Genomic DNA, 13,412 nt, shown 5'->3' with positions numbered 1-13,412 from the left:
TTGCCTTTTCAAAAATTGACTTTCGAATAATCTCGAAAAATTAAAATGTCTCTATCCTCCAAACCTTTGGACATACAGTGACGTGACTCTGACATGAAGTTGACATAACCGTTCCCTCATAGTTACATAAGTTTTGTCTTGCAGATTCCTGCAGATCGGGAGATATATGCCTTTTGAAAAATTGACTTTCGAATAATCTCGAAAAATTAAAATGTCTCTATCCTCCAAACCCTTGAACATACATTGACGTGACTCTGACATGAAGTTGACATAAACGTTCCCTCATAGCTACATCAGTTTTGTCTCTTAGATTCCTACACATCGGCAGATATTTGAATTTTCAAAAATTGACTTTCGAATAATCTCGGAAAATTAAAATGTTTCTATCCTCCAAACCCTTGGACATACATTGACGTGACTCTGACATGAAGTTGACATACACGTTCCATCTAAGTGACATAAGGTTTGTGTCTCAGATTCCTAAAGATCGGGACATATTTGCCTTTTCAAAAATTGACTTTCGAATAAACTTGGAAAATTAAAATGTCTCTATCCTCCAAACCCTTGGACATACGTTGACGTGACTCTGACATGAAGTTGACATATACGTTCCCTCAACGTGACATAAGTTTTGTCTCTCAGATTCCTACAGATCCGGAGATATTTGCCTTTTCAATAATTGACATTAGAATAATCTGGAATAATACAAAAATCTCTATCCTCCAAACCCTTGGACATACATTGACGTGACTCTGACATGAAGTTGACATACACGTTCCCTCAGAGTGACATAAGTTTTGTCTCTCAGATTCCTACAGATCGGGAGATATTTGCCTTTTCAAAAAATGATTTTCGAATAATCTCGAAAAATTAAAATGTCTTTATTCTCTAAACCCGTCGCCATACATTGACGTGACTCCGACATGAAGTTGACATATACGTTCCCTCAAAGTGACATAAGATTTGTCTCTGAGATTCCTACAGATCGGGAGATATTTGCCTTTTCAAAAATTGACTTTCGAATAATCTCGAAAAATTAAAATGTCTCTATCCTCCAAACCCTTGGACATACATTGACAAGACTCTGACATGAAGTTGACATATACGTTCCCTTAAAGTGACATAAGTTTTGTCTCTCAGAATCCTACAGATCGGGATATATTTGCCTTTTCAAAAATTGACTTTTGCATAATCTCGAAAAATTAAATTGTCTCTATCCTCCAAACCCTTGGACATACATTGACTTGACTCTGACATGAAGTTGGCATATATGTTCCCTCAAAGTGACATAAGTTTTGTCTCTCAGGTTCCTACAGATCGGGAGATATTTTCCTATTCAAAAATTGACACTTGAATAATCTCGAAAAATTAAAATGTCTCTACCCTCCAAACCCTGGACATACATTGACGTGACTCTGACATGATGTTGACATACACGTTCCCTCAAAGTGACATAAGGTTGGTGTCTCAGATTCCTACAGATCGGGAGATATTTACCTTTTCAAAAATTGACTTTCGAATAATCTCGAAAAATTGAAATGTCTTTATCCTCTAAACCCTTGGACATACATTGACGTGACTCTGACATGAAGTTGACATATACGTTCCCTCAAAGTGACATAAGATTTGTCTCTCAGATTCCTACAGATCGGGAGATATTTGCCTTTTCAAAAATTGACACTCGAATAATCTCGAAAAATTAAAATGTCTCTATCCTCCAAACCCTTAGACATACATTGACGTGACTCTGACATGAAGTTGACATTTACGTTCCCTGAAAGTGACATAAGTTTTGTCTCTCAGATTCCCACAGATCGGGAGATATTTGCCTTTTCAAAAATTGATTTTCGAATAATCTCCAAAAATTAAAATGTCTTCATCCTCCAAACTCTTGCACATACATTGACATCACTGTGACGTGAAGTTGACATATACGTTCCCTCAAAGTTACATATGTTTTGTCTATCAGATTCATACAGATCGGGAGATATTTGCCTTTTAAAAAATTGACTTTCCAATAAACTTTAAAAAATTAAAATGTCTCTATCCTCCAAACCCTTGGACATACATTGACATGACTCTGACATGAAGTTGACATATACATTCCCTCAAAGTGACATAAGTTTTGTCTCTCAGATTCCTACAGATCGGGAGATATTTGCCTTTTCTAAAATTGACTTTCGAATAATCTCGAAAAATTAAAATGTCTCTATCCTCCAAACCCTTGGACATACAGTGACGTGACTCTGACATGAAGTTGACATATACGTTCCCTCAAAGTGACATAAGTTTTGTGTCTCAGGTTCATACACATCGGCATATATTTGCCTTTTCAAAAATTGACTGTCGAATAATCTCGAAAAATTAAAATGTCTCTATCCTCCAAACCCTTGGACATATATTGACGTGACTCTCACATGAAGTTGACATATACGTTCCCTCAAAGTGACATAAGTTTTGTCTCTCAGATTCCTACAGATCGGGAGATATTTGCCTTTTCATGAAATGGCTTTCGAATAATCTCTAAAAATTAAAATGTCTCTATCCTCCAAACCCTTGGACATACATTGACGTGACTCTGACATGAAGTTGACATACACGTTCCCTCAAAGTGACATAAGGTTTGTGTTTCAGATTCCTACAGATCGGGAGATATTTGCCTTTTCAAAAATTGATTTTCGAATGATCTCGAAAAATTTAAATGTCTCTATCCTCTAAACCCTTTGACATATATTGTCAAGACTCTGACATGAAGTTGACATATACGTTCCCTTAAAGTGACATAAGTTTTGTCTCACAGATTCCTACAGATCGGGAGATATTTGCCTTTTCAAGAAATGGATTTCGAATAATCTCTAAAAATTAAAATGTCTCTATCCTCCAAACCCTTGGACATACATTGACGTTACTCTGACATGAAGTTGACATATACGTTCCCTCAACGTGACATAATTTTTGTCTCTCAGATTCCTACAGATCGGGAGATATTTGCCTTCACAAAAATTGACTTTCGAATAATCTCGAAAAATTAAAATGTCTCTATCCTCCAAACCCTTGGACATACATTGACGTGACTCTGACATGAAGTTGACATACACGTTCCCTCAAAGTGACATAAGGTTTGTGTCTCAGATTCCTACAGATCGGGAGATATTTGCCTTTTCTAAAATTGACTTTCGAATAATCTCGAAAAATTAAAATGTCTCTATCCTCCAAACCCTTGGACATACAGTGACGTGACTCTGACATGAAGTTGACATATACGTTCCCTCAAAGTGACATAAGTTTTGTGTCTCAGGTTCCTACACATCGGCATATATTTGCCTTTTCAAAAATTGACTTTCGAATAATCTCGAAAAATTAAAATGTCTCTATCCTCCAAACCAATTTGACATATATTGACGTGACTCTGACATGAAGTTGACAAATACGTTCCCTCAAAGTGACATAAGTTTTGTCTCTCAGATTCCTACAGATCGGGAGATATTTGCCTTTTCAAGAAATGACTTTCGAATAATCTCTAAAAATTAAAATGTCTCTATCCTCCAAACCCTTGGACATACATTGTCAAGACTCTGACATGAAGTTGACATACACGTTCCCTCAACGTGACATAAGTTTTGTCTCTCTGATTCCTACAGATCGGGAAATATTTGCCTTTTCAAAAATTGAAATTTGAATAATCACGAAAAATTCAAAAATCTCTATCCTCCAAACCATTTCACATACATTGACGTGACTCTGACATGATGTTGACATATACGTTCGCTCAAAGTGACATAAGTTTTGTCTCTCAGATTCCTACAGATCGGGAGATATTTGCCTTTTCAAGAAATGACTTTCGAATAATCTCTAAAAATTAAAATGTCTCTATCCTCCAAACCCTTGGACATACATTCTCAAGACTCTGACATGAAGTTGACATACACGTTCCCTCAACGCGACATAAGTTTTTTCTTTCAAATTCCTACAGATCGGGAGATATTTGCCTTTTCAATAATTGACTTTCGAATAACTCGAACAAATAAAATGTCTCTATCCTCCAAACCCTTGGACTTACATTAACGTGATTCTTACATGAAGTTGACATACACGTTCCATCAAAGTGACATAAGGTTTGTGTCTCAGATTCCTACAGATCAGGAGATATTTACCTTTTCAAAAATTGACTTTCGAATAATCTCGAAAAATTGAAATTTCTTTATCCTCTAAACCCTTGGACATACAGTGACGTGACTCTGACATGAAGTTGACATATACGTTCCCTCAAAGTGACATAAGGTTTGTCTCTAGGATTCCTACAGATCGGGAGATATTTGCCTTTTCAAAAATTGACTTTCGAATAATCTCGAAAAATTAAAATGTCTCTATCCTCCAAACCCTTGGACATACATTGACAAGACTCTGACATGAAGTTGACATATACGTTCCCTTAAAGTGACATAAGTTTTGTCTCAAAGATTCCTACAGATCGGGATATATTTGCCTTTTCAAAAATTGACTTTTGCATAATCTCGAAAAATTAAATTGTCTCTATCCTCCAAACCCTTGGACATACATTGACTTGACTCTGACATGAAGTTGGCATATATGTTCCCTCAAAGTGACATAAGTTTTGTCTCTCAGATTCCTACAGATCGGGAGATATTTTCCTTTTCAAAAATTGACACTCGAATAATCTCGAAAAATTAAAATGTCTCTATCCTCCAAACCCTTGGACATACATTGACGTGACTCTGACATGATGTTGACATACACGTTCCCTCAAAGTGACATAAGGTTGGTGTCTCAGATTAGTACAGATCGGGAGATATTTACCTTTTCAAAAATTGACTTTCGAATAATCTCGAAAAATTGAAATGTCTTTATCCTCTAAACCCTTGAACATACATTGACGTGACTCTGACATGAAGTTGACATATACGTTCCCTCAAAGTGACATAAGATTTGTCTCTCAGATTACTACATATCGGGAGATATTTGCCTTTTCAAAAATTGACTTTCGAATAATCTCGAAAAATTTAAATGTCTCTATCCTCCAAACCCTTGGACATACAGTGACGTGACTCTGACATGAAGTTGACATATACGTTCCCTTAAAGTGACATAAGTTTTGTCTCTGAGATTCTTACAGATCGGGAGATATTTGCCTTTACAAAATTTGACCTTCCAATAATCTCGAAAAATTTAAATGTCTCTATCCTTCAAACCCTTTGACATACATTGACGTGACTCTTACATGAAGTTGATATATACGTTCCCTCAAAGTGACATAAGTTTTGTCTCTCAGATTTCTACAGATCGGGAGATATTTGCCTTTTCAAAAATTGACACTCGAATAATCTCGAAAAATAAAATGTCTCTATCCTCCAAACCCTTGGACATACATTGACAAGACTCTGACATGAAGTTGACATATACGTTCCCTTAAAGTGACATAAGTTTTGTCTCTCAGAATCCTACAGATCGGGATATATTTGCCTTTTCAAAAATTGACTTTTGCATAATCTCGAAAAATTAAATTGTCTCTATCCTCCAAACCCTTGGACATACATTGACTTGACTCTGACATGAAGTTGGCATATATGTTCCCTCAAAGTGACATAAGTTTTGTCTCTCAGATTCCTACAGATCGGGAGATATTTTCCTATTCAAAAATTGACACTTGAATAATTTCGAAAAATTAAAATGTCTCTACCCTCCAAACCCTGGACATACATTGACGTGACTCTGACATGATGTTGACATACACGTTCCCTCAAAGTGACATAAGGTTGGTGTCTCAGATTCCTACAGATCGGGAGATATTTACCTTTTCAAAAATTGACTTTCGAATAATCTCGAAAAATTGAAATGTCTTTATCCTCTAAACCCTTGGACATACATTGACGTGACTCTGACATGAAGTTGACATATACGTTCCCTCAAAGTGACATAAGATTTGTCTCTCAGATTCCTACAGATCGGGAGATATTTGCCTTTTCAAAAATTGACACTCGAATAATCTCGAAAAATTAAAATGTCTCTATCCTCCAAACCCTTAGACATACATTGACGTGACTCTGACATGAAGTTGACATTTACGTTCCCTGAAAGTGACATAAGTTTTGTCTCTCAGATTCCCACAGATCGGGAGATATTTGCCTTTTCAAAAATTGATTTTCGAATAATCTCCAAAAATTAAAATGTCTTCATCCTCCAAACTCTTGCACATACATTGACATCACTGTGACGTGAAGTTGACATATACGTTCCCTCAAAGTTACATATGTTTTGTCTATCAGATTCATACAGATCGGGAGATATTTGCCTTTTCAAAAATTGATTTTCGAATAATCTCCAAAAATTAAAATGTCTCTATCCTCCAAACCCTTGGACATACAGTGACGTGACTCTGACATGAAGTTGACATATACGTTCCCTCAAAGTGACATAAGTTTTGTGTCTCAGGTTCATACACATCGGCATATATTTGCCTTTTCAAAAATTGACTGTCGAATAATCTCGAAAAATTAAAATGTCTCTATCCTCCAAACCCTTGGACATATATTGACGTGACTCTCACATGAAGTTGACATATACGTTCCCTCAAAGTGACATAAGTTTTGTCTCTCAGATTCCTACAGATCGGGAGATATTTGCCTTTTCATGAAATGGCTTTCGAATAATCTCTAAAAATTAAAATGTCTCTATCCTCCAAACCCTTGGACATACATTGACGTGACTCTGACATGAAGTTGACATACACGTTCCCTCAAAGTGACATAAGGTTTGTGTTTCAGATTCCTACAGATCGGGAGATATTTGCCTTTTCAAAAATTGATTTTCGAATGATCTCGAAAAATTTAAATGTCTCTATCCTCTAAACCCTTTGACATATATTGTCAAGACTCTGACATGAAGTTGACATATACGTTCCCTTAAAGTGACATAAGTTTTGTCTCACAGATTCCTACAGATCGGGAGATATTTGCCTTTTCAAGAAATGCATTTCGAATAATCTCTAAAAATTAAAATGTCTCTATCCTCCAAACCCTTGGACATACATTGACGTGACTCTGACATGAAGTTGACATACACGTTCCCTCAAAGTGACATAAGGTTTGTGTCTCAGATTCCTACAGATCGGGAGATATTTGCCATTTCATAAATTGACTTTGGAATAATCGCGAAAAATTTAAATGTCTCTATCCTCCAAACCCTTGGACATACATTGACGTTACTCTGACATGAAGTTGACATATACGTTCCCTCAACGTGACATAATTTTTGTCTCTCAGATTCCTACAGATCGGGAGATATTTGCCTTCACAAAAATTGACTTTCGAATAATCTCGAAAAATTAAAATGTCTCTATCCTCCAAACCCTTGGACATACATTGACGTGACTCTGACATGAAGTTGACATACACGTTCCCTCAAAGTGACATAAGGTTTGTGTCTCAGATTCCTACAGATCGGGAGATATTTGCCTTTTCTAAAATTGACTTTCGAATAATCTCGAAAAATTAAAATGTCTCTATCCTCCAAACCCTTGGACATACAGTGACGTGACTCTGACATGAAGTTGACATATACGTTCCCTCAAAGTGACATAAGTTTTGTGTCTCAGGTTCCTACACATCGGCATATATTTGCCTTTTCAAAAATTGACTTTCGAATAATCTCGAAAAATTAAAATGTCTCTATCCTCCAAACCAATTTGACATATATTGACGTGACTCTGACATGAAGTTGACAAATACGTTCCCTCAAAGTGACATAAGTTTTGTCTCTCAGATTCCTACAGATCGGGAGATATTTGCCTTTTCAAGAAATGACTTTCGAATAATCTCTAAAAATTAAAATGTCTCTATCCTCCAAACCCTTGGACATACATTGTCAAGACTCTGACATGAAGTTGACATACACGTTCCCTCAACGTGACATAAGTTTTGTCTCTCTGATTCCTACAGATCGGGAGATATTTGCCTTTTCAAAAATTGAAATTTGAATAATCACGAAAAATTCAAAAATCTCTATCCTCCAAACCCTTTCACATACATTGACGTGACTCTGACATGATGTTGACATATACGTTCGCTCAAAGTGACATAAGTTTTGTCTCTCAGATTCCTACAGATCGGGAGATATTTGCCTTTACAAGAGTTGACTTTCGAATAATCTCGAAAAATTAAAATGTCTCTATCCTCCAAACCCTTTGACAAACATTGACGTGACTCTGACATGAAGTTGACATTTACGTTCCCTCAAAGTGACATAAGTTTTGTCTCTCAGATTCCTACAGATCTTGAGATATTTGCCTTTTAATAAATTGACTTTCGAATAATCTCGAAAGATTTAAATGTCTGTATCCTCCAAATCCTTGGACATACATTCTCAAGACTCTGACATGAAGTTGACATATACTTTCCCTCAAAGTGACATACGCTTTGTCTCTCATATTCCTACAGATCGGGAGATATTTGCCTTTTCAAAAATTGACTTTCCAATAATCTCGGAAAATTAAAATGTTTCTATCCTCCAAACCCTTTGACATACATTAACGGGACTCTGACATGAAGTTGACATACACGTTCCCTCAACGCGACATAAGTTTTTTCTCTCAAATTGCTACAGATCGGGAGATATTTGCCTTTTCAGTAATTGACTTTCGAATAACTCGAACAAATAAAATGTCTCTATCCACCAAACCCTTGGACATACATTGACGCGACTCTGACATGAAGTTGACACAAACGTTCCCTCATAGTTACATAAGATTTGTCTCACAGATTAATACAGATCGGGAGATATCTGCCTTTTCAAAAATTGACTTTCGAATAATCTCGAAAAATTCAAATGAGTCTATACTCCAAACCCTTGGACTTACATTAACGTGATTCTGACGTGAAGTTGACATACACGTTCCATCAAAGTGACATAAGGTTTGTGTCTCAGATTCCTACAGATCAGGAGATATTTGCCTTTTCAAAAATTGACTTTCGAATAATTTCGAAAAATTAAAATGTCTCTATCCTCCAAACCCTTGGACATACAGTGACGTGACTCTGACATGAAGTTGACATAAACGTTCCCTCATAGTTACATAAGTTTTGTCTCGCAGATTCCTACAGATCGGGACATATTTGCCTTTTCAAAAATTGACTTTCGAATAAACTTGGAAAATTAAAATGTCTCTATCCTCCAAACCCTTGGACATACATTGACGTGACTCTGACATGAAGTTGTCATATACGTTCCCTCAACGTGACATAAGTTTTGTCTCTCAGATTCCTACAGATCGGGAGATATTTGCTTTTTCAATAATTGACATTAGAATAATCTCGAAAAATTCAAAAATCTCTATCCTCCAAACCCTTGGACATACATTAACGTGACTCTCACATGAAGTTGACATATACGTTCCCTCAAAGTGACATAAGTTTTGTTTCTCAGATTATTACAGATCGGGAGACATTTGCCTTTTAAAAAATTGACATTCGAATAATCTCGAAAAATTTAAATGTCTCTATCCTCCAAACCCTTGGTCATACATTGACGTTACTCTGACATGAAGTTGACATATACGTTCCCTCAAAGTGACATAAGTTTTGTGTCTCAGATTCCCACACATCGGCATATATTTGCCTTTTCAAAAATTGACATTCTAATAATCTCGGAAAATTAAAATGTCTCTAACCTCCAAACACTTGGACATATATTGACGTGACTCTGATAATGAAGTTGACATATACGTTCCCTCAAAGTGACATAAGTTTTGTCTCTCAGATTCCTACAGATCGGGAGATATTTGCCTTTTCAAAAATTGATTTTCGAATAATCTCGAAAAATTAAAATGTCTTTATCCTCTAAACCCTTCGCCATACATTGTCGTGATTCTGACATGAAGTTGACATATACGTTCAATCAAAGTGACATAAGGTTTGTCTCTCAGATTCCTACAGATCGGGAGATATTTGCCTTTTCAAAAATTGACTTTCGAATAATCTCGAAAAATTAAAATGTCTCTATCCTCCAAACCCTTGGACATACATTGACAAGACTCTGACATGAAGTTGACATATATGTTCCCTCAAAGTGACATAAGGTTTGTCTCTCAGATTCCTACAGATCGGGAGATATTTTCCTTTTCAAAAATTGACACTCGAATAATCTCGAAAAATTAAAATGTCTCTACCCTCCAAACCCTTGGTCATACATTGACGTTACTCTGACATGAAGTTGACATATACGATCCCTCAACGTGACATAAGTTTTGTCTCTCAGATTCCTACAGATCGGGAGATATTTGCCTTTTCAGTAATTGACATTAGAATAATCTCGAATAATTCAAAAATCTCTATCCTCCAAACCCTTGGACATACATTAACGTGACTCTCACATGAAGTTGACATATACGTTCCCTCAAAGTGACATAAGTTTTGTTTCTCAGATTCCTACACACCGGGAGATATATGCCTTTTGAAAAATTGACTTTCGAATAATCTCGAAAAATTAAAATGTCTCTATCCTCCAAACCCTTGAACATACATTGACGTGACACTGACATGAAGTTGACATAAACGTTCCCTCATAGCTACATCAGTTTTGTCTCTTAGATTCCTACACATCGGCAGATATTAAAAATTTTCAAAAATTGACTTTCGAATAATCTCGGAAAATTAAAATGTTTCTATCCTCCAACCCCTTGGACATACATTGACGTGACTCTGACATGAAGTTGACATACACGTTCCATCAAAGTGACATAAGGTTTGTCTCTCAGATTCCTACAGATCAGGAGATATTTGCCTTTTCAAAAATTGACTTTCGAATAATCTCGAAAAATTAAAATGTCTCTATCCTCCAAACCAATTTGACATATATTGACGTGACTCTGACATGAAGTTGACAAATACGTTCCCTCAAAGTGACATAAGTTTTGTCTCTCAGATTCCTACAGATCGGGAGATATTTGCCTTTTCAAGAAATGACTTTCGAATAATCTCTAAAAATTAAAATGTCTCTATCCTCCAAACCCTTGGACATACATTGTCAAGACTCTGACATGAAGTTGACATACACGTTCCCTCAACGTGACATAAGTTTTGTCTCTCTGATTCCTACAGATCGGGAGATATTTGCCTTTTCAAAAATTGAAATTTGAATAATCACGAAAAATTCAAAAATCTCTATCCTCCAAACCCTTTCACATACATTGACGTGACTCTGACATGATGTTGACATATACGTTCGCTCAAAGTGACATAAGTTTTGTCTCTCAGATTCCTACAGATCGGGAGATATTTGCCTTTACAAGAGTTGACTTTCGAATAATCTCGAAAAATTAAAATGTCTCTATCCTCCAAACCCTTTGACAAACATTGACGTGACTCTGACATGAAGTTGACATTTACGTTCCCTCAAAGTGACATAAGGTTTGTCTCTCAGATTCCTACAGATCTTGAGATATTTGCCTTTTAATAAATTGACTTTCGAATAATCTCGAAAGATTTAAATGTCTGTATCCTCCAAATCCTTGGACATACATTCTCAAGACTCTGACATGAAGTTGACATATACTTTCCCTCAAAGTGACATACGTTTTGTCTCTCATATTCCTACAGATCGGGAGATATTTGCCTTTTCAAAAATTGACTTTCCAATAATCTCGGAAAATTAAAATGTTTCTATCCTCCAAACCCTTTGACATACATTAACGGGACTCTGACATGAAGTTGACATACACGTTCCCTCAACGCGACATAAGTTTTTTCTCTCAAATTGCTACAGATCGGGAGATATTTGCCTTTTCAGTAATTGACTTTCGAATAACTCGAACAAATAAAATGTCTCTATCCACCAAACCCTTGGACATACATTGACGCGACTCTGACATGAAGTTGACACAAACGTTCCCTCATAGTTACATAAGATTTGTCTCGCAGATTAATACAGATCGGGAGATATCTGCCTTTTCAAAAATTGACTTTCGAATAATCTCGAAAAATTCAAATGAGTCTATACTCCAAACCCTTGGACTTACATTAACGTGATTCTGACGTGAAGTTGACATACACGTTCCATCAAAGTGACATAAGGTTTGTGTCTCTGATTCCTACAGATCAGGAGATATTTGCCTTTTCAAAAATTGACTTTCGAATAATTTCGAAAAATTAAAATGTCTCTATCCTCCAAACCCTTGGACATACAGTGACGTGACTCTGACATGAAGTTGACATAAACGTTCCCTCATAGTTACATAAGTTTTGTCTCGCAGATTCCTACAGATCGGGACATATTTGCCTTTTCAAAAATTGACTTTCGAATAAACTTGGAAAATTAAAATGTCTCTATCCTCCAAACCCTTGGACATACATTGACGTGACTCTGACATGAAGTTGTCATATACGTTCCCTCAACGTGACATAAGTTTTGTCTCTCAGATTCCTACAGATCGGGAGATATTTGCTTTTTCAATAATTGACATTAGAATAATCTCGAAAAATTCAAAAATCTCTATCCTCCAAACCCTTGGTCATACATTGACGTTACTCTGACATGAAGTTGACATATACGTTCCCTCAATGTGACATAAGTTTTGTGTCTCAGATTCCCACACATCGGCATATATTTGCCTTTTCAAAAATTGACATTCTAATAATCTCGGAAAATTAAAATGTCTCTAACCTCCAAACACTTGGACATATATTGACGTGACTCTGATAATGAAGTTGACATATACGTTCCCTCAAAGTGACATAAGTTTTGTCTCTCAGATTCCTACAGATCGGGAGATATTTGCCTTTTCAAAAATTGATTTTCGAATAATCTCGAAAAATTAAAATGTCTTTATCCTCTAAACCCTTCGCCATACATTGTCGTGATTCTGACATGAAGTTGACATATACGTTCAATCAAAGTGACATAAGGTTTGTCTCTCAGATTCCTACAGATCGGGAGATATTTGCCTTTTCAAAAATTGACTTTCGAATAATCTCGAAAAATTAAAATGTCTCTATCCTCCAAACCCTTGGACATACATTGACAAGACGCTGACATGAAGTTGACATATATGTTCCCTCAAAGTGACATAAGGTTTGTCTCTCAGATTCCTACAGATCGGGAGATATTTTCCTTTTCAAAAATTGACACTCGAATAATCTCGAAAAATTAAAATGTCTCTACCCTCCAAACCCTTGGTCATACATTGACGTTACTCTGACATGAAGTTGACATATACGATCCCTCAACGTGACATAAGTTTTGTCTCTCAGATTCCTACAGATCGGGAGATATTTGCCTTTTCAGTAATTGACATTAGAATAATCTCGAATAATTCAAAAATCTCTATCCTCCAAACCCTTGGACATACATTAACGTGACTCTCACATGAAGTTGACATATACGTTCCCTTAAAGTGACATAAG

This window comes from Zootermopsis nevadensis, unplaced genomic scaffold (assembly GCF_977971745.1).
Source record: "Zootermopsis nevadensis isolate Lab colony 2312 unplaced genomic scaffold, Znev_1.0 Znev_ptg000075l, whole genome shotgun sequence".
In the NCBI taxonomy this organism is placed as follows: domain Eukaryota; kingdom Metazoa; phylum Arthropoda; class Insecta; order Blattodea; family Termopsidae; genus Zootermopsis; species Zootermopsis nevadensis.
The sequence above is the reverse complement of the archived record's forward strand: the minus strand, read 5'-3'. Positions refer to the sequence as shown.